Genomic DNA, 6,730 nt, shown 5'->3' on the forward strand with positions numbered 1-6,730 from the left:
TCTGAGGGCAAAGAGCTCGTGCAGCATGATATTCTCATTTCAGCCACGCCGCCTGCAGTTCCTTCCTTGCAGAAAAATCTTTCCCAGTGTACTTCTTTAAAATGCTGCAAAATAGTGGGACAGAAGATTTCGGTTTAGCGTTAACTTTAAACGGGCATAGATACAGGCATGTGGGCATGTTTAGAGACAGTGTTTCACTGGTCTAGGGTAAAGGGTGAAGCGCCTGGGTTCCCGTGCTTCACTACTGTATGGTCTCAAGATGATGTGTAGGCACAGCGGCAAATCCATCGATGGCAATTCTCTCATATTGTCATTGCGATGGGAAGATTCCTTATTCGCTAGGAAATGTTTTACCGTGGAAGACGGGTCACCACAGAGCTGTCTCTTTTGTGTTGAGACAAACTTTGCTGAATTTACCTGCCAGCAGTTGCGTGTCCTCCCTTTCTTTTAAGGCCGATGGAGACGCACGAGTGTAAGGAGAACGGTGAATGGTGGCCGTTCGTAAGCCAGGATCATCAGAAACCGCAGAGTAAATTTTAGGAACGTAGACGTAGGACAGCGGAGAAAACTTCACTCAGGGACATCAGTGAACTCTCCTAACAATGCTGAGGCCTGACACGCCTAGTGCCTGGGGCAACCCGGCTCCTGCCCTAGGTAGTTTTGTTGAGCGTGCCTCCCTCAGGTGGTGCTTTTTCTCTCGCAGCAATATTGCTCCGTGAAATTCTGCCGATGATCAAAACTGTTTGCCATGGCTTTGTCCTTTCACCTGATTGGCCTCATCTTTGAAGTACAAATGCTTTTCTACACGGGTGCTGCGTCCCTGAGCTTTCCTTTGTCTTGGCTCAATCGATGCAGATTCCTGTGCTGAATACGCCATGGACTAGCACAGGTGGGTTCTTGTCAGTATACCGGGCAAACGCAGCAATTTCGATTGTCAAGACCCACCTGGCTTGATCAGAGTTCTTTATTCCAGTGAAAACGATTTTTATCCAAATTCTAGAGGAGCACCAGTGTGCCTCTGGGAGCTACACCCGGGCCTGCTGAACAGCGGCTCCGGAGTTATCATTTTCTGACTAAAATTCAACACGGAATTTCATGGATCTAAGGAAACCGTGAATTGTGGACGTACCAGATTCTCACATCTTCGTTGTCAAATGGAAGCTGAAGTTTCACAGTCTGGTCTGGCTGCCACTTCATTTCTGGCAATGACCATTCAATTGTGGACGTTCAGCCTTCTTCGGAAGTCTCTTATACCGGCATGTTCCCGCGCCACATAAAGACCACTCGGTGGAGGTTTATGTGACTCAGGACAAATGTTTATTTCAGGCGTCTAGAACAAAGGGAATTCACAGAGGTTGATGATCACTTATTAAAGTCCCGTTTCTCTATGATGCCCACTGATGACACTTCTACATCTGAGGGCAAAGAGCTCGTGCAGCATGATATTCTCATTTCAGCCACGCCGCCTGCAGTTCCTTCCTTGCAGAAAAATCTTTCCCAGTGTACTTCTTTAAAATGCTGCAAAATAGTGGGACAGAAGATTTCGGTTTAGCGTTAACTTTAAACGGGCATAGATACAGGCATGTGGGCATGTTTAGATACAGTGTTTCACTGGTCTAGGGTAAAGGGTGAAGCGCCTGGGTTCCCGTGCTTCACTACAGTATGGCCTCAAGATTATGTGTAGGCACAGCGGGAAATCCATCGATGGCAATTCTCTCATATTGTCATTGCGATGGGAAGATTCCTTATTCGCTAGGAAATGTTTTACCGTGGAAGACGGGTCACCACAGAGCTGTCTCTTTTGTGTTGAGACAAACTTTGCTGAATTTACCTGCCAGCAGTTGCGTGTCCTCCCTTTCTTTTAAGGCCGATGGAGACGCACGAGTGTAAGGAGAACGGTGAATGGTGGCCGTTCGTAAGCCAGGATCATCAGAAACCGCAGAGTAAATTTTAGGAACGTAGACGTAGGACAGCGGAGAAAACTACACTCAGGGACTTCAGTGAACTCTCCTTACCATGCTGAGGCCTGACACGCCTAGTGCCTGAGGGCAACCCGGCTCCTGCCCTAGGTAGTTTTGGTGAGCGTGCCTCCCTCAGGTGGTGCCTTTTCTCTCGCAGCAATATTGCTCCGTGAAATTCTGCCGATGATCAAAACTGTTTGCCATGGCTTTGTCCTTTCACCTCATTGGCCTCATCTTTGAAATACAAATGCTTTTCTACACGGGTGCTGCCTCCCTGAGCTTTCCTTTGTCTTGGCTCAATCGATGCAGATTCCTGTGCTGAATACGCCATGGACTAGCACAGGTGGGTTCTTGTCAGTATACCGGGCAAACGCAGCAATTTCGATTGTCAAGACCCACCTGGCTTGATCAAGGTTCTTTATTCCAGTGAAAACGATTTTTATCCAAATTCTAGAGGAGCACCAGTGTGCCTCTGGGAGCTACACCCGGGCCTGCTGAACAGCGGCTCCGGAGTTTTCATTTTCTGACTAAAATTCAACGCGGAATTTCATGGATCTAAGGAAACCGTGAATTGTGGTCGTACCAGATTCTCACATCTTCGTTGTCTAATGGAAGCTGAAGTTTCCCAGTCTGATCCGGCTGCCACTTCATTTCTGGCAATGACCATTCAATTGTGGACGTTCAGCCTTCTTTGGAATTCTCTTATACCGGCATGTTCCCGCGCCACATAAAGACCACTCGGTGGAGGTTTATGTGACTCAGGACAACTCTTTATTTCAGGCGTCTAGAACAAAGGGAATTCACAGAGGTTGATGATCACTTATTAAAGTCCCGTTTCTCTATGATGCCCACTGATGACACTTCTACATCTGAGGGCAAAGAGCTCGTGCAGCATGATATTCTCATTTCAGCCACGCCGCCTGCAGTTCCTTCCTTGCAGAAAAATCTTTCCCAGTGTACTTCTTTAAAATGCTGCAAAATAGTGGGACAGAAGATTTCGGTTTAGCGTTAACTTTAAACGGGCATAGATACAGGCATGTGGGCATGTTTAGAGACAGTGTTTCACTGGTCTAGGGTAAAGGGTGAAGCGCCTGGGTTCCCGTGCTTCACTACTGTATGGTCTCAAGATGATGTGTAGGCACAGCGGCAAATCCATCGATGGCAATTCTCTCATATTGTCATTGCGATGGGAAGATTCCTTATTCGCTAGGAAATGTTTTACCGTGGAAGACGGGTCACCACAGAGCTGTCTCTTTTGTGTTGAGACAAACTTTGCTGAATTTACCTGCCAGCAGATGCGTGTCCTCCCTTTCTTTTAAGGCCGATGGAGACGCACGAGTGTAAGGAGAACGGTGAATGGTGGCCGTTCGTAAGCCAGGATCATCAGAAACCGCAGAGTAAATTTTAGGAACGTAGACGTAGGACAGCGGAGAAAACTTCACTCAGGGACATCAGTGAACTCTCCTAACAATGCTGAGGCCTGACACGCCTAGTGCCTGGGGCAACCCGGCTCCTGCCCTAGGTAGTTTTGTTGAGCGTGCCTCCCTCAGGTGGTGCCTTTTCTCTCCCAGCAATATTGCTCCGTGAAATTCTGCCGATGATCAAAACTGTTTGCCATGGCTTTGTCCTTTCACCTCATTGGCCTCATCTTTGAAGTACAAATGCTTTTCTACACGGGTGCTGCGTCCCTGAGCTTTCCTTTGTCTTGGCTCAATCGATGCAGATTCCTGTGCTGAATACGCCATGGACTAGCACAGGTGGGTTCTTGTCAGTATACCGGGCAAACGCAGCAATTTCGATTGTCAAGACCCACCTGGCTTGATCAAGGTTCTTTATTCCAGTGAAAACGATTTTTATCCAAATTCTAGAGGAGCACCAGTGTGCCTCTGGGAGCTACACCCGGGCCTGCTGAACAGCGGCTCCGGAGTTTTCATTTTCTGACTAAAATTCAACACGGAATTTCATGGATCTAAGGAAACCGTGAATTGTGGACGTACCAGATTCTCACATCTTCATTGTCTAATGGAAGCTGAAGTTTCCCAGTCTGATCCGGCTGCCACTTCATTTCTGGCAATGACCATTCAATTGTGGACGTTCAGCCTTCTTCGGAAGTCTCTTATACCGGCATGTTCCCGCGGCACATAAAGACCACTCGGTGGAGGTTTATGTGACTCAGGACAAATGTTTATTTCAGGCGTCTAGAACAAAGGGAATTCACAGAGGTTGATGATCACTTATTAAAGTCCCGTTTCTCTATGATGCCCACTGATGACACTTCTACATCTGAGGGCAAAGAGCTCGTGCAGCATGGTATTCTCATTTCAGCCACGCCGCCTGCAGTTCCTTCCTTGCAGAAAAATCTTTCCCAGTGTACTTCTTTAAAATGCTGCAAAATAGTGGGACAGAAGATTTCGGTTTAGCGTTAACTTTAAACGGGCATAGATACAGGCATGTGGGCATGTTTAGAGACAGTGTTTCACTGGTCTAGGGTAAAGGGTGAAGCGCCTGGGTTCCCGTGCTTCACTACTGTATGGCCTCAAGATGATGTGTAGGCACAGCGGCAAATCCATCGGTGGCAATTCTCTCGTGCAAGTGCCCGCTAGTTAACCTACATAGTCCAAGTGCCTGCTAGGTAACCTAGATAGTCCAAGGGCCTGCTAGTTAACCTACATAGTCCAAGTGCCCGCTAGGTAACCTACATAGTGCAAGTGCCCGCTAGGTAACCTAGATAGTACAAGTGCCTTTTGGGAACCTAGATAGTCCAAGTGCCCTCTAGGGAACCTACATAGTCCAATTGCCCGCTCTGGAACATACATAGTCCAAGTGCCCGTTAGTTAACCTAGATAATCCAAGTGCCCACTAGTTAACCTAGATAGTCCAGTGCCCGCTAGGTAACCTACATAGTCCAAGTGCCCGCTAGGTAACCTATATAGTCCAAATGCCCGCTAGCGAACCTACATAGTCCAAGAGCGCTCTAGTTAACCTAGAGTGTCCAAGTGCCCGCTAGTTAACCAGGATCATCAAAGTGCCCTCTAGTTAAATAACATAGTCTAAAGGCCTGCTAGTTAACCTACGTAGACCAACGGCCCGCTAGTTAACCTAGATAGTCCAAGTGCCCGCTAGTTAACCTACATAGTCCAAGTTCCCGCTAGGTAACCTAGACTGTCCAAGTGACCACTAGGTTACCTACATAGTCTAAGTGCCCGTTCGTTAACCTTCATAGTCCAAGTGTCCGCTAGGTAACGTAGATAGCCCAAGTGCCCGCTAGGGAAAGTACATAGTCCAAGTGCCCGTAGGTAACATAGATACTCCAAGTGCCCGCTAGTTAACCTAAATAGTCCAAGTGCCTGCTAGTTAAACTACATAGTCCAAGTGCCCGTTCGTGAACCTACATTGTCCAAGTGCCCGCTAGGTAACGTAGATAGCCCAAGTGCCCGCTAGGGAACGTACATAGTCCAAGTGCCCACTAGGTAACCTAGACAGTCCAATTGCCCCCCAGTTAACCTAGACAGTCCAAGTGCCCGCTAGGGAACCTACATAGCCCAAGGGCCCGCTAGTTAACCTACATAGTCCAAGGTCTGCTAGTTAACCTAGATAGTCAAAGTGCCCGCTACGTAACCTAGACAGTCCAAGTGCCCAGTAGGTTACCTACATAGTTCAAGTGCCCGTTCGTTAACCTAGATAGTCCACGTGCCTGCTAGGTAACCTACATAGTCCAAGGGCAAGCTAGGTAACCTAGACAGACAAAGTGCCCGTTAGGTAACCTAGATAGTCCAAGTGCCTGCTAGGTAACCTACATTGTCCATGTTCCCTGTAGGTAACCTAGATAGTCCAAGTGCCCGTTACCTAACCTAGATAGTCCAAGTGTCCGCTAGGCAACATACATAGTCCAAGTGCCCGTTCGTTAACCTAGAAGTCCAAGTGCCCGCTGTGTAACCTAGATAGTCCAAGTGCCCGCTAGGTTACCTGCATAGTCCAAGTGCCCGTTCGTTAACCTAGATAGTCCAAGTGCCCACTAGGAACCTATATAGTCCAAGTGCCCGCTAGGTAACCTACATAGTGCAAGTGTCTGCTAGGTAACCTACATAGTCCAAGTACCCGCTAGGGAAGGTACATAGTCCAAGTGCCCGCTAGTTAACCTACATAGTCCAAGTGCCTGCTAGGTAACCTAGATAGTCCAAGGGCCTTCTAGTTAACCTACATAGTCCAAGTGCCCGCTAGGTAACGTACATAGTGCAAGTGTCCGCTAGTTAACCTACATAGTCAAAGTGCCCGCTAGTTAACCTAGATCGTCCAAGTGCCCGCTAGGTAACCTACATAGTGCAAGTGTCCGCTAGTTAACCTTGATCGTCCAATTTTCATCTAGTTAACCTACATAGTCCAAGTGCCCGCTAGGTAACCTAGGTAGTCCAAGTGCCCGTTCGGTAACCTAGATAGTCCAAGTGCCCTGTAGGGAACCTATATTGTCCAAGTGCCCGCTAGGGAACCTACATTGTCCAATTGTCCGTTCTGGAACATACATAGTCCAAGTGACCGTTAGTTAACCTAGATAGTCCAAGTGCCTGCGAGGTAACCTACATTGTCCATGTTCCCTCTAGGTAACCTAGATAGTCCAAGTGCCCGTTACCTAACCTAGATAGTCCAAGTGCCCGTTACCTAACCTAGATAGTCCAAGTGCCCGCTAAGTTACCTGCATAGTCCAAGTGCCCGTTCGTTAACCTAGATAGTCCAAGTGCCCACTAGGGAACCTATATAGTCCAAGTGCCCGC

This window comes from Tenrec ecaudatus (assembly GCF_050624435.1).
Source record: "Tenrec ecaudatus isolate mTenEca1 chromosome 12 unlocalized genomic scaffold, mTenEca1.hap1 SUPER_12_unloc_4, whole genome shotgun sequence".
Taxonomy (NCBI): Eukaryota; Metazoa; Chordata; class Mammalia; order Afrosoricida; family Tenrecidae; genus Tenrec; species Tenrec ecaudatus.